Genomic DNA, 19,755 nt, shown 5'->3' with positions numbered 1-19,755 from the left:
TATTTCAAGGAATATGTAAAAAATGCTCCAGAAAAAGAACCCCTACCCCACCTTTAAGTCTTTCTTCATCTTAAAGTCAGACTCCATTTCTCTTGCAGACTAGAGATGAAATTTGAAAAATAAAAAAATCTGACAGACTTTAGGCAGCTCCTACATCTTCTCTACCCTTAGCACACACACTTAGTTATGTTTTATGCACCCGTCTCTTAATTTCAGAGGACATTACAGTGAATTACATACATTTCCTAAAGACTAACTGAAGCAATGCTCTCCACTGGCCCAGCCACTCCCCAAACCCAGGATTTTTTTCCTAGAATTTAAATTATTTTGGTCAAACTATATCCCTACATGGCGACTCTGCACAAAGTAAAAGTCCCCATGACAACCAATATACAGTTCCTCCAGCCCCATATCAAATCTCTGTTCCACACTCACCTCTGGTAAGTAATATTATCTCCACCACATATTCATATGCTGCAAAGGCAAGTTTTTTAATACTGTGATAGCAGTGATCTGAAAAAAACATTTTATTCAGATGTATTTTAAGTGCTCTTCAATCCTACCGACGCCTTCCGATGAGGAAGCAGAGTTGGGGAGCTCGGACATGGGACCTCCCATTTCTGGGGCTGAGGTTGCCGAGGTGGTCAAAAAACTCCTTGGGGTTGGATGAGGTCCGTCCTGAGTTCCTCAAGGCTCTGGATGTTGTGGGGCTGTCTTGGTTGACACGCCTCTGCAGCATCGCGTGGACATGGGGGGCAGTGCCTCTGGACTGGCAGATCGGGGTGGTGGTCCCCCTCTTTAAAAAGGGGGACCGGAGGGTGTGTTCCAACTATAGAGGGATCACACTCCTCAGCCTCCCTGGTAAGGTCTTTTCGGGGGTACTGGAGAGGAGGATCCGCCGAATAGTTGAATCTTGGATTCAGGAGGTGCAGATATGGGACTCCTTGATATGGGCTGTTCGGTCTCTGTATGACCGGTGTCAGAGTTTGGTTCGCATTGCCGGCAGTAAGTCGGACATGTTTCCTGTTAGGGTTGGACTCCGTCAGGGCTGCCCTTTGTCACCGATTCTGTTCATAATTTTTATGGACAGAATTTCTAGGCACAGCCAGGGCGTTGAGGGGGTCCGGTTTGGCTACCTCAGAATCGGGTCTCTGCTTTTTGCGGACGATGTGGTTCTGTTGGCGTCGTCAGGCCGTGACCTTCAGCTCTCACTGGAGCGGTTCGCAGCCGAGTGTGAAGCGGCTGGGATGGGAATCAGCACCTCCAAATCCGAGACCATGGTCTTCGGCCGGAAAAGGGTGGAATGCAATCTCCGGGTCGGGAATAAGATCCTTCCCCAAGTGGAGGAGTTCAAGTATCTTGGGGTCTTATTCACGAGTGATGGACGAATGGAGCAGGAGATTGACAGACGGATGCGGGCTCTGCACCGGCCCGTCGTGGTGAAGAAGGAGCTGAGCCAGAAGGCGAAGCTCTCGATTTACCGGTCAATCTATGTTCCTACCCTCACCTATGGGTAGTGACCGAAATAACGAGATTGCGAATACAAGCGGCCCAAATGAGTTTCCTCCGCAGGGTGTCTGGGCTCTCCCTTAGAGATAGGGTGAGAAGCTCGGTCATCCGGGAGGGGCTCGGAGTAGAACCGCTGCTCTTCCGCATCCAGAGGAGTCAGATGAGGTGGCTCGGACATCTGGTGAGAATGCCTCCTGGACGCCTCCCTGGTGAGGTGTTCTGGGCCCGTCCCACTGGGAGGAGGCCCCGGGGAAGACCCAGGACACGTTGGAGAGACTGTTTCTCGGCTGGCCTGGGAACGCCTCGGGGTCCCCCCAGAGGAGCTGGAGGAAGTGGCCGGGGACAGGGACGTCTGGGTCTCTTTGCTCAAGCTGCTGCCCCCGCGACCCGATCCCCGGACCAGCGCAAGATGATGGATGGAAGGTATTTTAAGTGCATTTCTTCATAATATCCAGCACAACTGTGAAAGTGAAGAGATTTTTAACATTAGGAAGATACTGGGAAATGTTGTCTATAAGGCAAGCAATGATCTATAACATAAATCTTAGTTTAGTTGAATTATCGACAAGTTACATAGAACTAAATTTATTAATGCAAACAGAAAAAACACAACATAGGTGAATCTGAACCAAGACCCCATAGATTTTATATTCTCTCTAAGATCCATAAGGAACCCAATACTTAGACGATACCTTGGGAGATTCCTCCGTGAACACCCATTGTGTCGGAATGTGGAAACGAATTCATCGAATTTCATTTATACACTCTTTCAATTAAACATCAAAGACACTTATCATTTTATTGATGTGGAGAGTCTTAAATACCAATATTGATGCTTAGTTTCTAGTCTAATTAGGTCCCAATAAGCCCAAATAGCAAAGAGAAATAAAAAATGCATGTAAAAAAAAAATCACCTTGGGCCTTAGTAGGTTGAGATCAAACTTGTCCTACAGATTTAATGCTACAGACTTCAAACTTGGCAAGGTGACTCTTAAGACATGGGGGGTATAATTCATGGAAAAACTTTTTCAAAACTTAAAGGGCGTGGGAACGCCTCAAAGTTTGATGACTCGCCATCACTCGACTCAAAAAATGAAGTCGCTTATAACTCCCACATACATTATTCAATCTGTCCCAAACTTCATACGGTGATTGCTGGACCCAGCCTGAACGCGCAAATATAACATAGTGACATCCACCTATAGCGCCACCTGCTGGTGGTCGGAAATGTCTTTTTTTTTCCACACCTCGCATTTGATCAAACTCCCTCCTACAGATTTAATGCTTTAAGCTTCAAACTTGGCCAGGTTACTCTTAAGACATGGGGGGAAAAATTCATGGAGAAACTTTTTCAAACCTCCAAGGGGATGGCCGGCCCAACGTACGCACATCCCAACGTACGCCACCTCGGTCCCGCCTACAGCTGCTTGCAGCTTTCTAGTTATTCCGTTCTTTCTTTCTTTCTTTCTTTCTTTCTTTCTTTCTTTCTTTCTTTCTTTCTTTCTTTGCAAAAGGTCTGCGAAAACTCATGAAATTTTGCGAGCGCCACCTGCCAGTCGACGACATGAAAGTATCTAAACTTTATATTTTTGGGAGTCGCTCATTGACTCTGTAGCGCCCCCTACGATGCTTAAAAATGGTCCCCTTAATAGGATTAGTTTTGCGTAGGACGATGAATTTTGGTACACTCATTCATCATGCCCAGACGCACAAAAAAGTCTCTTCCCGCCATGGTCCCATGTCCACAGGAAGGCGGCCATTTTGGATGGAAAGTGAGTTTTTATGCCATTTTTGACCGATTCCACGCCTTGCATAAGATCGAACTTGTCCCACAGATTTAATGCTACACTCTTCAAACTTGGCCAGGTTACTCTTAAGACATGGGGGGAAAAATTCATGGGGAAACTTTTTCAAAAGGGCGTGGCCGTGGCGACGCCTCAAGTTTGATGACTTGCCATCACTCGAATCAAAATTCAAGTCGCTTATAACTTCCACATGCATTATCCAATCTGTCCCAAACTTCATAAGGTGAATGCTGAACGCGTACATATTATCATAGTGACATCCACCTATAGCGCCACCTGCTGGTGGTTGGAAAAGTATTTTTTTTCCACACCTCGCATTTGATCGAACTACTCCTACAGATTTAATGCTACAAGCTTCAAACTTGGACAGGTTACTCTTAAAACATGGAGAAAGTTTTTCAAACCTCAAAGGGCGTGGCCGTGGCGACACCTCAAATATATGACTGGCCACAAAAAATTAAGTCGCCTATAACTTCCACATACACTATCCAATCTGTCCCAAACGTCATTCGGTGATTGCTGGACCCAGCCTGAACGTGCCCATATAAAATAGTGACATCCACTTACAGCGCCACCTAATGGTGGTCAGAAATGTCTTTTTTTTAACACACCTTGCATTTGATCAAACTCCTCCTACATATTTCATGCTAAAATCTTCAAACTTGGCCAGGTTACTCTTAAGACATGGGGGGAAAAATTCATGGGGAAACTTTTTCAAAAGGGCGTGGCCGTGGCGACGCCTCAAGTTTGATGACTTGCCATCACTCGAATCAAAATTCAAGTCGCTTATAACTTCCACATGCATTATCCAATCTGTCCCAAACTTCATAAGGTGAATGCTGAACGCGTACATATTATCATAGTGACATCCACCTATAGCGCCACCTGCTGGTGGCTGGAAAAGTATTTTTTTTCCACACCTCGCATTTGATCGAACTACTCCTACAGATTTAATGCTACAAGCTTCAAACTTGGACAGGTTACTCTTAAAACATGGAGAAAGTTTTTCAAACCTCAAAGGGCGTGGCCGTGGCGACACCTCAAATATATGACTGGCCACAAAAAATTAAGTCGCCTATAACTTCCACATACACTATCCAATCTGTCCCAAACGTCATTCGGTGATTGCTGGACCCAGCCTGAACGTGCCCATATAAAATAGTGACATCCACTTACAGCGCCACCTAATGGTGGTCAGAAATGTCTTTTTTTTAACACACCTTGCATTTGATCAAACTCCTCCTACATATTTCATGCTAAAATCTTCAAACTTGGCCAGGTTACTCTTAAGACACGGGGGAAAAATTAATTGAAAAACTTTTCAAAACTCTGAACGGTGTGGGCGTGGCCAGGCAGTGAAAATCATGTGATGGCGTTTGTGATTTGAAAGCCTTATCATCATCGCATTTTCAAAAATCCCGCTGCATTGGGATTATTATGTGCTCGTAGTACGTACGGAGAGGGTATCGTGCGTGTGGGCAGAGCTGCAGCTCCAGCGTCCAGCGCATGCCCCAACGTACGCACATTCCAACGTACGTCATCTCGGTCCTGCTCACAGCTGCTTGCAGCTTTCTAGTTATTGATGTTGTTATTACAATCATTGTAAATATTTAACAAAAATTTGAGCTACTTGACTAATTTGAATTTCCCCCATTGGGGGATGAATAAATTATTTTTCTAATTTCTGGTGAATATTAAATTAACACTATTTATGAAACAAATATACAAATGCTGTATAACTGTTTTGATCTCTTCTCAAAGCAGCTTTTTTGTATTTGATTCACGAAGAAATAAGTTGATGTAAGTTTCTCCAAGGCTTGGCCTTAATGAAGACTTGCGTGACCTCAAGGCTTCAGGAAATCGGAGGCTAGTTGAAACATTAACATGATAAATTCCCTGATGCTCTCCTCTCTTCTTTTCTGTCTGTTACACTTACATTATGCGAGGAGCAGATCTTATTTCAGCATGAAAAACGATTTTTCATGTGTATTAATATGGTATTCCTGAAGACAAAATAATAATCAAGATGAAGTAGAAACATGCAAAACCATGGGCGTAATTTCGGAATGGATATAAGGGACGCGTCCCCACCAATATCCAGCGATTATCGTTTTGTCCGCACCAATTTGATCACTGGGGCTGGGGGGAAAAAACGGTCTCCCGTCTCATTCGCATTGCGGCGAAGAAAGGGTTAACCAAAAGTCCTTTGCCAAAGGCTGATGACCAATCTGATTGGCTGTGCCTTCCCCTTCTTTCACGTGAGACTCTAGGTTGTGTATGGTTGCTAGGAGGCAGGAGCGCCAAAAAAAAAAAAAGCTGAGGTCTTTTCGGTAGGTTCTATCACTGCGCTAATCAGTGGTGTTACCACACGGTACGTTATTAAATTACTCTGGCAGGCTAACGTTCCAGAATCTTTGGTGAGTTTAATCTTTCATGCTCAACAAGCAGCCCCCATAGATTCACAACTCTCAAGTGCCTGGTCAAAACAGCAGGGAAATGCCAGACACTGCTTAAGAAGTATTGTTGGTTCAGTACAGTTCCTTAGCAGGCAGGGATTGGCAATGCGTGGCCATGGAAAGGAAGATGGTAACCTGTTTCAACACTTGAAACATAAAGCCAAGGATGACGCCTGTCTCTCTGACTGGTTGTCCCGTCACCATGATTATACATCTCCAACAGTGCAAAATGAGATTTTACAGTTGTTTGGCACCTGTATAGTTAAAGATATTGCACAAACTCTCAGATCTCTGTCTGTGCAGCAGTTCTCCATCATTATAGATGGTACTCAAGATATTTCAGGGACTGAGCAAGAGTCCATATGTTTTAGGTATGTGGATGAGGATCTGGTTCCACATGAGGTGTTTGTGGGCTTATATCAAGTGTCAAGAACTACTGGAGTGGAGATAGCAAGAGCAGCGGTGGATGTGCTTTTGAGGCTGAATATCCCATTGGCATATTTGAGAGGTCAGGCATACGATGGTGCAGCAAACATGTCAGGATCGTATTCAGGTGCACAGGCAGAAATGAAAAAAACAGCAACCACTGGCATTGTATGTGCACTGCGGGCCTCACTGCCTGAACCTGATAACACAGGCTGCATGTCAGGCCAGTCCTTTAATTCGTGATGCCTTAGAGTGGGTGCATGATCTGGGGACATTAAGCAAGCAGTCAGGCAAATTCAAGGGCATGTTTTCAGCTGTAGCCGCAGATTCAGAGGGACCAAATGTGTCTCTTAGACCACTCTGCCCAACCAGGTGGACAGTAAGGGGAAATGCTGTCAAAGCCGTGCTATCTCAATATGAGGGTGTGCTGGTGAGCCTAGAGGAGATGGCAGCAAGTGGGTCAAGCTCAGCTGCTAAGGCAAATGGTTTGCATGACAGATTTTCAAAGGGAAAGACTGTGCTTGGGCTTCTAGTGGCATTGGAGGTCATTGAGGAGCTAGAATGCCTCAATAAGTCCCTGCAGTAAAGAACAGCAACAATTGCTGGAATGAAGGAAGCAATAGAGTGCGTCAAATCCACCCTACAGGGTAAAAGAAATGAGGAAAAATTCCAGAAAGTGTTCGATAAAGCTGTGGAAATGGTGGATTCCCTGGAACTTGAGCCAATTCAGATTCCTCACCAGAGACGGCCACCGAAACGGTACACTGGTGAGGCAGGCAGTCACACTCCCAAGACACCTGAGGAGTCTTACAGACCAGAATTTTACAAGGTGCTGGATACTGTAGCTGTTCAGTTTGAGGATAGGTTTAACCAACCTGATCTGTGTGTCTTGCAGAAATTGGAAGAAACTCTGCTGTCTGGAAAGGTGGATGGCATTGTTGATCAGTACCCAGAAATTAACAGGCAGACTCTTGAGATTCAGTTGGCCATGTTCAGGTCAAAATATACATTCACATCTAGTAGTGAGGTGGCTACTATTATCAGAGGGATGCCAGTTGAGGTGAGGGGTCTGTTTAATGAAGTGGAAAGCCTTGTCAGGCTGCTTTTAGTTGTGCTAGTTTCATCAGCTGAAGCAGAGAGAAGCTTCAGTGCCCTGAGAAGGCTGAAAACATGGCTGCGGTCAACAATGACCCAAGTGAGATTGAACAATGCAGCTGTATGCCATGTTCATCAGGACATACTGGATAATATAGACATAAAACAAATATGCCAACAGTTTGTCGCAGTTAACGATCGACGTAGGCATGTGTTTGGCTCCTTCACATAGACCCATTCTTGTGCTCATCAGTTGAGATGACAGTTGCAGTATGGCTGAAATACTTACTAAGTCTTGAGGAGTAAAGTAATGTTAAGATGTAAAGTGATGTTAAGATGTAAGTATTTATTTAGTTAGTTCTCCTTTCATATAGCATGCCCTACACCATTGCAGAAGGAAAGTTCATTGTTTAAATATATATCATTTAGACTAACTGCTTAATGCTGTATAGTTGAAAATAAAGTAGGCCTACATTTTTTCTGTTATTGTAATGTTTTGTTTCATGGAGACCCGCTTCATGGCAGAAGTAAACAGACATGTAAACTATCAATGTGTGTCATTGATTGATTCGGTTGTACACCGACTGAAGGTATATCATTTGTGGCAGTTTTGGGGGGTGGGGGGGATTAGGTCCCTGTCCCCACCAATGTCAAAGCCAAAGTTACACCCTTGAAAGTGATAACAGGTATATTCTTGAAACTACAGTTGATGGGCAGAACGATGGTCTTAGACCAGTTGATAGAGTAGTCAGAAAGTGCTGAGAATTTATTTATGAGTGTGATCGTGTGAGTGAGAAATGTCTCTGAGTTCTGAAGGAAAAGTAATACATCATCAGCATAAAGACTTATTTTGTGTTCAATATTTTTGGGATGGATGCCTTTAATATTTCTATCTTGTCTGATAGCGGCTGCTAAAGGTTCGATGAAGATTGCAAAAAGTGAGGGTGAAAGTGGGCAACCCTGTCTGGTACCTCTCTGCAGACTGAAGCTTGGAGAAATTTGATCATTTGTCCTGACACATGCATTTGGGGAGCTATATAGTATCCTTATCCAGTTAATGAAGTACGCCCCAAACCCGACATTGTTTAATGCTGCAAATAAAAATTTCCAGTTAACTTTATCAAATGCTTTTTCAGCATCTAAAGAGACGATTGTTGACGATTCCAAGTTGCTGATGGTAGAATAATCTATGAGATTAATTAGTGTGTGTGTGTTAGTGGATGAGTGTCTACCCTTTATAAAACCTGTCTGGTCAGGATGTATTATAAGGGGAGTTATTTTTTCTATTCTTTCGGCGAGAGCTTTGCAGATTATTTTGAGGTCTACATTTATTAGTGATATTGGGCGGTAGCTGGATGGAAGTACAGGGCCTTTTCCTGGTTTCTGTAGAAGGATAATGTTAGCAGAGTTCATGTTAGGGGATAATCTGCCATTAGGAGAATGGCAGATTATCATACTTTTTTTGTCCGACCATTTTGTGAAATGTAGGTTCCAAAACAGTCCAAAATTCTTTGTAGAACTCAGCTGGAAAACCATCTGGTCCTGGGGCTTTGTTACTAGGCATATGTTGAAGGGCTTCATTGAGTTCTCCTGTTGAGAGGGTGAATCCAGAGCCGTGGCCTGTTCGAGTTGTGATTTTGGGAGGTTGATGTTACTAAGAAACTGATCTATGTTTCTGTCTGGTGGATCATTTTGTGATGAATATAAGGCTTCATAGAAGTCCCTAAAAGCATTGTTGATTACATCAGGGTCATGGGTAATATTTCCTTCCGAATCCCTAACCGAAGAGATTGTTGTTTTCTCTTTATTTATCTTTAATTGATTTGCTAGGAACCTTCCAGATTTATTGCCATGCTCAAAATTCTCCAAGCGAAGTCTTTGTATCAGGAACTGTGTTTGTTTATCAATAATTTCATTTAGTTCAAGATTAGCTTTCCTTAATTCATTCAGTATGTGTTCCTCTTTGGAGGCACTGTAGACAACTTCTAATGATTTAATCCTGAGTTCTAAATCTGGTATTCTTGAACTTTCCCTCTTTTTCTTATTTGATGAAAAAGAGATTATTTTGCCTCTCATAACTGCTTTTCCCGCTTCCCAGAGAACACAAGCTGACACTCCTGGCAGCTCATTATTTTCCAGATATATAGACCATTCCCTTTTGAAATAATCAATAAAATCAGGGTCTTTAAGTAATGATGTATTAAATCTCCAATTTCTAACTGGTGGTGTAACTCTGTTATTCTTCAGTGTGATAGAAACTGGAGCGTGATCACTGATGTGATGGGGTGGATTTTGGTGTCTGAAATATTACTCATCAGAGAACTGCTAACTAAGAAATAATCTATTCTTGAATATGGGTGGTGTACTGCTGAGAAGAAGGTGTACTCTCTGAGAGTGGGGTGGTGGGAGCGCCAAGCATCACAAAGACCAAAATCATTCATATATTGTTTAACAACATTTGCGGACTGCCAGTTCCCCTGACTTCCTGTAGTACTGCACCTGTCCACTCCTGAGTCAGATACCATGTTAAAGTCCCCTCCTATGATGAGTGTGTAACTGAGTGATCGGAGAGTGAAGTGAAAAAGGAGTGAAAAAACGAGGGGTCATCAACATTTGGGCCATATATATTAGCAATGCATAAATATTTTGGATCAATAAGGTAACAATTATAAATCTGCCTTCTGGATCAATAACTGGATGCTTGTTAAGAGCATCCCTTGCATGTGTGTGCATTTATGCTTGCAGGCGACTGATTGTGCTTCTGCTCTGAGTGCTTGTGCGCTGTCAGTGCTGTGTAAGCGTGGCGTTTGATTACGTGTGCTACTCAAATCTCCTTCTGTGCCGTGCATGTTAACATTAATATGACATACTGAAGTGGAAATGCAGCAGGTTGGAGAAGAGAGAAAGAAGAGAAAAACAGTGCAAAAGAGTGGAAGTGTGAGATAAAAAAAAGCCCAAATAGACGCAACAACCATAACCACAACCACAAGAGCAACAACCACAGCAACAACAACAGCAGCAGCAACAAGAACAACAACAACAAAAGAATGTGAGAATATGGAGGTGATGGGGGGTGAAATGTTCACAGCCACAAAGCAGTGACCTACCTTTGTGCGGCTATGTGTATTATGCATACTACTGTTACCTATATATGCATAGTCCTAAGTTTTATCTCAAGCCATTATGCATAAGTGTTCGTGTTTACTGTTCAGTGTGGTTACCTGACAAGATGTTATATCGGCGGAGAAAGTAGTATACTTAATAAAGCCAGGGGGTGATGTTTGGGTCTCTGAAGAGTTGACCGTTCACATAGAGTTTATCCACGGCGATGACAGCTCGGGAGTTTTCTTCTATGAACTTCTTCAATGCAGACGCCTGCGACGATCCAGGATCTCCTTCGGGAACTGATCGTTGACGCTAAAGTCCGTTCCGCCCAGCTCTCACCAGGTCCTCGGCTCTTCACCAGTTCCTTCTGCTTGAAGTGTTCGAATTTGGCGACGATCAGCCTGGGTCGCTGGTGGTCTAGTCTCCTCCCTCCGAGGCAATGAACCCGGTGGAAGGTGATTGTGTCCACGGCTTCTTTCGGGAGATTCAGCTGTTTGTGAAGGAAGATTTTGATGGTGGTCTCCGGGTTCTCCTCCTCACGTTCCGGAAGCCCGGCATAAACCAGGTTGTCTCTCATGCTACGGGCCTGAATTTCGAGAAGGGACTCCTTTATTTGTTTATTTTCCTTGTTGAGGTTTGTCATCCCCTCGGAAAGTTTTTAGGTTTTGGGTGTCGTTATCTGGGGTTTGTTGTGGATATTAGCGCTGTTTTTAGAGCTAGATGGAGGACGCCATGTTGGATTCCGCACTGGGCTCGCGAGAGTTCACAGCATCACACGCGATCTCACCTGCCATTATGTGCATTCTAAGTTCCTCCTCTACAAAGCAAGTGGTGAAGATTAGATTCCACAGTGCCGTACGACACAAAAAACGGGCCTCCCTCAAACTCAATCCAAGACGGACGGACGGAGGACGGCCAGCACCTGCCAGATCGCCAAATGCTCCAAGTCCGCGGACAAAAACATTTCGTCCGACAATAGACCATGAAATTTCTCTTTTTCCGTATCATTCGTGGATGCCCATGTCATTTAATGACAAATGGCATTTCTCTTTGCTGCTCAAGATGTTATTAAGCACCGTGTTACACATCAAAGTATCAGAAAAACTTGATCATTCTTTTAGTTTTTAAAAGCCACAACGGTCCTAGAGCTGCTGAAAAGAGTTAAGCGAGCCCTTCTCTAAAGAGAAGTAGTAAATCTGCTGGCTGTAAAGTGTTATTTCAAATCAAGTGGTATGCGTAGGATGACTTCTTACAAACCAAGGTCCTATTGAATTTGTGACAGGGCTCAATTAAATTGACATTCTAGATGGATATCATTTGATAACAACAGCAGAACTGTCTTAAGTTTACGCTAAACACAGTGCCAAAACCTGATTCCCTCATTCCCTGACCGGGAATCGAACCCCGGCCGCGGCGGTGAGAGCGCCGAATCCTAGCCACTAGACCATCAGGGACCCAAAAGCAGTGCACACGGTACAGGTTGCAACACTGTGGTGAACTCTTCCTAACTGGCAAATTATTTGGCACAGTGCATTGTACTGAAGTTGTGGACATTTTAGCCTTAGATGAAAGCAATTCTGCACATCTGGAGAATAAATCCAAGCAAGCACAACTTTCACGCTTTAGACTTCTCTCTTATTTCAGGGAGAAATAGAAAGATTCCTGAGTAAGAGTGAGTGTGTCATAGCCCTGCAAGAAAAACAGTTGATAGATGACTAAATAAGGGTCTGTCAGGGCATTGGTGGTATAGTGGAGAGAATAGCTGCTTGCCAAGCAGTTGACCCGGGTTCGATTTCCGGCCAATGCATTCTCTGCTCCTTGTATAATTAGCTTTCAAATGTACCTTGCTATCTATACCTCTGTTCAGACAATGGGTGGCTTGTTGGGCAAGCACAGTCTCAAGCTTAAAGCACTCTAACAACTCTTCAACCAAGGAAGCATGCCTTTCTATGACTCTTCAGTTAAAGTGATGGTCTGTTATCTCATGTGCATTCTAAGTTCCTCCTCTACAAAGCAAGTGGGGAAGATTAGATTCCACAGTGCAGTACGACACAAAAAACGGGCCTCCCTCAAACTCAATACAAGACGGACGGACGGACGGATGGACGGCCAGCACCTGCCAGATTACCAAATGCTCCAAGTCCGCCGACAAAAAAAATTTCGTCCGACAATAGACCATGAAATTTCTCTTTTTCCGTATCATTCGTGGATGCCCATGTCATTTAATGACAAATGGCATTTCTCTTTGCTGCTCAAGATGTTATTAAGCACCGTGTTACACATCAAAGTATCAGAAAAACTTGATCATTCTTTTAGTTTTTAAAAGCCACAGTGGTCCTAGAGCTGCTCAAAAGAGTTAAGCAATCCCTTCTCTAAAGAGAAGTACTAAATCTGCTGGCTGTAAAGTGTTATTTCAAATCAAGTGGTATGCATAGGATGACTTCTTACAAACCAACGTCCTATTGAATTTGTGACAGGGCTCAATTAAATTGACATTCTAGTTGGATCTCATTGGATAACAAAAGCAGAAGTGTCTTAGGTTTACGCTACACACAGTGCCAAAACCTGATTCCCTCATTCCCTGACCGGGAATCAAACCCAGGCCGCAGCGGTGAGAGCGCCAAATCCTAGCCACTAGACCATCAGGGACTCAAAAGCAGTGCACAAGGTACAGGTTGCAACACTGTGGTGAACTCTTCCTAACTGGCAAATTATTTGGCACAGTGCATTGTACTGAAGTTGTGGACATTTTAGCCTTAGATGAAAGCAATTCTGCACATCTGGAGAATGAATCCAAGCAAGCACAAGTTTCACGCTTTAGACTTCTCTCTTATTTCAGGGAGAAATAGAAAGATTCCTGAGTAAGAGTGAGTGTTTCATAGCCCTGCAAGAAAAACAGTTGATAGATGACTAAATAACGGTCTGTCAGGGCATTGGTGGTATAGTGGAGAGAATAGCTGCTTCCCAAGCAGTTGACCCGGGTTCGATTCCCGGCCAATGCATTCTCTGCTCCTTGTAGAATTAGCTTTCAAATGTACCTTGCTATCTATACCTCTGTTCAGACAATGGGTGGCTTGCTGGGGAAACACAGTCTCAAGCTTCATGCACTCTAGCTACTCTTCAACCAAGGAAGCATGTTTGCTATGACTCTTCAGTTAAAGTGATGGTCTGTTATCTCATGTGCATTCTAAGTTCCTCCTCTACAAAGCAAGTGGGGAAGATTAGATTCCACAGTGTCGTACGACAAAAAAACGGCACTCCCTCAAACTCAAAACAAGACGGATGGACGGCCAGCACCTGCCAGATCGCCAAATGCTCCAAGTCCGCGGACAAAAACATTTCGTCCGACAATAGACCATGAAATTTCTCTTTTTCCGTATCATTCGTGGATGCCCATGTCATTTAATGACAAATGGCATTTCTCTTTGCTGCTCAAGATGTTATTAAGCACCGTGTTACACATCAAAGTATCAGAAAAACTTGATCATTCTTTTAGTTTTTAAAAGCCACAACGGTCCTAGAGCTGCTGAAAAGAGTTAAGCGAGCCCTTCTCTAAAGAGAAGTAGTAAATCTGCTGGCTGTAAAGTGTTATTTCAAATCAAGTGGTATGCGTAGGATGACTTCTTACAAACCAAGGTCCTATTGAATTTGTGACAGGGCTCAATTAAATTGACATTCTAGTTGGATCTCATTGGATAAGAACAGCAGAAGTGTCTTAGGTTTACGCTAAACACAGTGCAAAAACCTGATTACCTCATTCCCTGACCGGGAATCGAACCCTGGCCGCAGCAGTGAGAGCACCGAATCCTAGCCACTAGACCATCAGGGACCCAAAAGCAGTGCACACGGTACAGGTAGCAACACTGTGGTGAACTCTTCCTAACTGGCAAATTATTTGGCACAGTGCATTGTACTGAAGTTGTGGACATTTTAGCCTAAGATGAAAGCAATTCTGCACATCTGGAGAATAAATCCAAGCAAGCACAAGTTTCACGCTTTAGACTTCTCTCTTATTTCAGGGAGAAATAGAAAGATTCCTGAGTAAGAGTGAGTGTGTCATAGCCCTGCAAGAAAAACAGTTGATAGATGACTAAATCAGGGTCTGTCAGGGCATTGGTGGTATAGTGGAGAGAATAGCTGCTTCCCAAGCAGTTGACCCGGGTTAGATTCCCGGCCAATGCATTCTCTGCTCCTTGTAGAATTAGCTTTCAAATGTACCTTGCTATCTATACCTCTGTTCAGACAATGGGTGGCTTGTTGGGGAAACACAGTCTCAAGCTTAATGCACTCTAGCTACTCTTCAACCAAGGAAGCATGTTTGCTATGACTCTTCAGTTAAAGTGATGGTCTGTTATCTCATGTGCATTCTAAGATCCTCCTTTACAAAGCAAGTGGGGAAGATTAGATTCCACAGTGTCGTACGACAAAAAAACGGGACTCCCTCAAACTCAATACAAGACGGATGGACGGCCAGCACCTGCCAGATCGCCAAATGCTCCAAGTCCGCGGTTAAAAACATTTCGTCCGACAATAGACCATGAAATTTCTCCTTTTCCGTATCATTCGTGGATGCCCATGTCATTTAATGACAAATGGCATTTGTCTTTGCAGCTCAAGATGTTATTAAGCACCGTGTTACACATCAAAGTATCAGAAAAACTTGATCATTCTTTTAGTTTTTAAAAGCCACAACGGTCCTAGAGCTGCTGGAAAGAGTTAAGCGAGCCCTTCTCTAAAGAGAAGTAGTAAATCTGCTGGCTGTAAAGTGTTATTTCAAATCAAGTGGTGCGCATAGGATGACTTCTTACAAACCAACGTTCCTATTGAATTTGTGATAGGGGTCAATTAAATTGACATTCTAGATGGATATCATTCGATAACAACAGCAGAACTGTCTTAAGTTTACGCTAAACACAGTGCCAAAACCTGATTCCCTCATTCCCTGACAGGGAATCGAACCCTGGCCGCGGCGGTGAGAGCGCCGAATCCTAGCCACTAGACCATCAGGGACCCGAAACCAGTGCACACGGTACAGGTTTCAACACTGTGGTGAACTCTTCCTAACTGGCAAATTATTTGGCACAGTGCATTGTACTGAAGTTGTGAACATTTTAGCCTTAGATGAAAGCAATTGTGCACATCTGGAGAATAAATCCAAGCAAGCACAAGTTTCACGCTTTAGACTTCTCTCTTATTTCAGGGAGAAATAGAAAAATTCCTGAGTAAGAGTGAGTGTGTCATAGCCCTGCAAGAAAAACAGTTGATAGATGACTAAGTAAGGGTCTGTCAGGGAATTGGTGGTATAGTGGAGAGAATAGCTGCTTCCCACGCAGTGGCCAGCCATGTATAGGTGTAGAACTGTGACAGCCAATTAAATTCATGCATTTTTTTCAGTCCTGCATATAATTAATGTCATTATGTAGTTCATAACCCTGCATGTTCGAATCCCGTCAGGAGCACTCTAAAATAAAGAAAATAATAGAGGAAGGTGTTGGAAAATCACAGTTTTATTGCAACTGCAACTTATATGGTTGTACCCACTGTCATATTCATGTTATGAGGGTCAAGAACCCTTTTGGGCTTCATTTATTGAGACAGTGCTTGATTTATTTTTTCATTTGTTCATTCCTATCTATACTTGTTTTTTCCCTTTTACAAAACCACTTGGCTCGTAGGAGTATCAACATGAAGGAGACCACACACAGTTGTGCAAATGAACCAGTACATGTTTATTTAAAGAATAAAAGACAAATCAGTAATGTGACAGTGTACTGTGTATCACTAATGCAAAGATGTGGTGCAAGCAGCAACGCAGGGAGCACAGAGCTGGCCAGGTCACACCTCCTCCTGTAGGTTTAAAAATGAACACACAACAAACACAGGGAGAACAAAGCTGGCCAGGTCACACCTCCTCCTGTAGGTTTAAAAATGAACACACAACAAACACAGGGAGCACAGAGCTGGCCAGGTTACACCTCCTCCTGTAGGTTTAAAAATGAACACACAACAAACACAGGGAGAACAAAGCTGGACAGGTTATACCTCAACCTGTCAGTTTAGAAATAGACAGTGTTATATTTTTCCATTCTACCTTTATCTTAAAGCTTTCTATGCTTTTGCCGAAAATCCTGTGTGTTCTTTTATGAATGAGAGTCTGGGAGTGTAACATCCATTTCTCGCATCTAATAAGCTAATTTACCTAATAATATATTAGTGTCTTACAGTAAATATAGCATACAGAGCTCTGTGGTTGATCATCTTGCCTTCACCAACAAAAAGGCTGTCAATTTGGAGGATCAGAACTGTACTACTCTTCCACAAAACAGGTGTTTATACTAACACAGTTTTCATATCTAATCAAAAGTCATTGTGCGTGCGCTCGTCCAGGCCCTCCATCTTGTCCTTGACTCTCCATAGCTCCCCCTCGCCTCGGCTTTGGTTCTCATATCAGCCACCTACAGAAAACATAAACTCACATATACCCACACACATAAAAAAGAAAAAGAGACAAAGAGCATATACAACACGCATCCTTCCAGTGATCTGAGACAGCGACACACTTTAACACACTTTAACACTGACATTCAAGTTTGTACAATCAGGGTCATATTAACAACTCCTTCCCACCATCCACCTGTAGATATACAGTATGTATCTATTATTCTTATGATCCCAAGACTGTTTACCTAAAGGAAATAGTTACATCATTTGAATCAACACAGGGAACACAGAGCTGGGCAGGTCACACTCCTACCTGTAGGTTTAGAAATGGACAGACAATAAACAACACAGGGAACACAGAGCTGGGCAGGTCACACTCCTACCTGTAGGTTTAGAAATGGACAGACAATAAACAACACAGGGAACACAGAGCTGGGCAGGTCACACTCCTACCTGTAGGTTTAGAAATGGACAGACAATAAACAACACAGGGAACACAGAGCTGGGCAGGTCACACTCCTACCTGTAGGTTTAGAAATGGACAGACAATAAACAACACAGGGAACACAGAGCTGGACAGGTCACACTCCTACCTGTAGGTTTAGAAATGGACAGACAATAAACAACACAGGGAACACAGAGCTGGACAGGTCACACTCCTACCTGTAGGTTTAGAAATGGACAGACAATAAACACCACAGGGAACACAGAGCTGGACAGGTCACACTCCTACCTGTAGGTTTAGAAATGGACAGACAATAAACAACTCAGGGAGCACAGAGCTGGACAGGTCACACATCCACCTGTAGGTTTAGAAATGGACAGACAATAAACAACACAGGGAACACAGAGCTGGACAGGTCACACTCCTACCTGTAGGTTTAGAAATGGACAGACAATAAACAACACAGGGAACACAGAGCTGGACAGGTCACACATCCACCTGTAGGTTTAGAAATGGACAGACAATAAACAACACAGGGAACACAGAGCTGGACAGGTCACACTCCTACCTGTAGGTTTAGAAATGGACAGACAATAAACAACACAGGGAACACAGAGCTGGGTGTAGGTTTAGAAAGAGAGAGACAACAAACAAAGATAAAGTGCTACAACACTGTTTGTACCAGAGCCCCGTCAGCCAGAACACTTTGCAAACATTGTGCTCTCAGTCTTCTGTTACCGCCTCCTACTACGTGGACGTGGGGTTGGATTTTAGGAGGCAAACATTTTGGAACTATGTACAACTATTTACAAAAAATATCAAATATTTTATATAATATATATATATATATATATGTATATATATATATATATATATATATATGTATATATATATATATATATATATATATATATATATACACCCACATCCACATACACCCTTATGTCTACATATGCCTACACATTTACATAGCCCCTACTTATATACACTCATTTATATACTCTTATATATACTAAATTCTATTATACAACCTACACTGTTTTAAATAATAAAAAATAACCTGATATCACACACGATCACAAAACACAGGTGCATAAACACAGAATAACAACAAACGATGTCCGCATTATACACTACTTCAAAGGGAGACAAAATATGCTCATCATGTACACCAAAGCTACGGAAAGATGAAAGTACCACATGTATTAAAATCATCATCTACTGCACATAAATTGTCATTTAAATCCAGTTGTTTTAAAGCAGCCAAAGACACAGCTAGTGATGCGTTGAACTTTAAGATAGCCTCTACATTACAGTCTTTGATAAAATAGTTTGACACACAACACGCCGAATGGAGACGGTACTTGCATGTACCGGACAGCTTTGTAAAGTTATACCATCATAAAACACACATTTTGACTTGTTGGCGTTATTTACTTACCTCAGTAATTAATCAGATGATGAATGATGATGAACGTTAGGTGCTAGTGGCAGCAGCAGCCTGGCGACCCGGTTAACTATGGCCGTTTCTCAACTAATACTTTGTAATAAGAGATGTATAACAGACATACAACACATACTACTACTACTAATAATAATAATAATAATAAATTTTATTTATAAGGCACTTTACATTTACAATAAAATCTCAAAGTGCTACAGTGGGATAAAAGACAAATATTAGGTTCAAAAGCAGGGACAGTAAAATGCAAATAAAATACACAAATAAAAGTAGTGAGTCCTTTAAATGCTAAAACGAAATAAATACAGGACAGAGCATTCAAAGGGACATCATTAAAAACATTGGGTAAAAAGAAAGGTTTTCAGGCCTGTTTTAAAGTGTTCCACAGTCTGTGGAGCCCTCAGATGTGGAGGCAGAGCGTTCCACAGCCGAGGGGCAGCGCAGGAAAAGGCCCGGTCTCCCATGGTGCGGGAGCCACTTCTGGGAGTGTGAAAGGGGAACTCCGGGGCATTTGAAGCGTGTTTCCATTGCTAGAGGTTGTCAAATACTGCCAGTAGGACACAGAGAGGTGCGTATCTGCGCTCCCTGTGTGGAGATCGCTCTGTTCGCACAGCGTGTCATGCGAGGCTAATACGTGGTGGCTAAGGAGCAAGAGCTAACCCTTCCACGTAAAACAACAACTTGCACACTGCAGAAACGTCACACCACTTTATAAACCATCCGACAATAAAGTCACAAGCCTTACCATCAAAACCATATGCATGGTTCTCACATTACTGGCATGGGGACGTTACAAAACAACTTTATAAACAGCATGTAACTCACCGGTTAGTTGTACGCTCGCGCATGTGAAAGCCCAAAAGAGTCGATGGAGAATAATCCCATATACAAAACAATTATATTCTCTAGAAAAACTGCGTTCAAGTATTTAAAACATTACAACAATACATGCCCAGTAATATTGTTGTAATGTTTTAAATACTTGAACGTAGTTTTTCTAGAGAAGATAAT

General features: G+C 42.8%; 4 non-coding genes across 4 annotated transcripts; 2 read left to right on the top strand and 2 right to left on the bottom strand.

Annotated features, from left to right (window-relative positions):
* Positions 1-11,778: 11,778 nt before the first annotated feature.
* Positions 11,779-11,850, bottom strand: trnae-cuc (transfer RNA glutamic acid (anticodon CUC)). Its single transcript has one exon. It is a non-coding gene; the product is annotated as a tRNA-Glu (tRNA).
* Positions 11,851-13,326: 1,476 nt separating this feature from the next.
* Positions 13,327-13,398, top strand: trnag-ccc (transfer RNA glycine (anticodon CCC)). The gene has a single exon. It is a non-coding gene; the product is annotated as a tRNA-Gly (tRNA).
* Positions 13,399-14,506: 1,108 nt separating this feature from the next.
* trnag-ccc (transfer RNA glycine (anticodon CCC)) lies at positions 14,507-14,578 on the top strand. The gene has a single exon. It is a non-coding gene; the product is annotated as a tRNA-Gly (tRNA).
* Positions 14,579-15,334: 756 nt separating this feature from the next.
* Positions 15,335-15,406, bottom strand: trnae-cuc (transfer RNA glutamic acid (anticodon CUC)). Its single transcript has one exon. It is a non-coding gene; the product is annotated as a tRNA-Glu (tRNA).
* Between the last annotated feature and the right edge of the window lie 4,349 nt (positions 15,407-19,755).

This window comes from Odontesthes bonariensis, chromosome 8 (assembly GCF_027942865.1).
Source record: "Odontesthes bonariensis isolate fOdoBon6 chromosome 8, fOdoBon6.hap1, whole genome shotgun sequence".
Lineage (NCBI taxonomy): Eukaryota > Metazoa > Chordata > Actinopteri > Atheriniformes > Atherinopsidae > Odontesthes > Odontesthes bonariensis.
The sequence above is the reverse complement of the archived record's forward strand: the minus strand, read 5'-3'. Positions and strand labels throughout refer to the sequence as shown.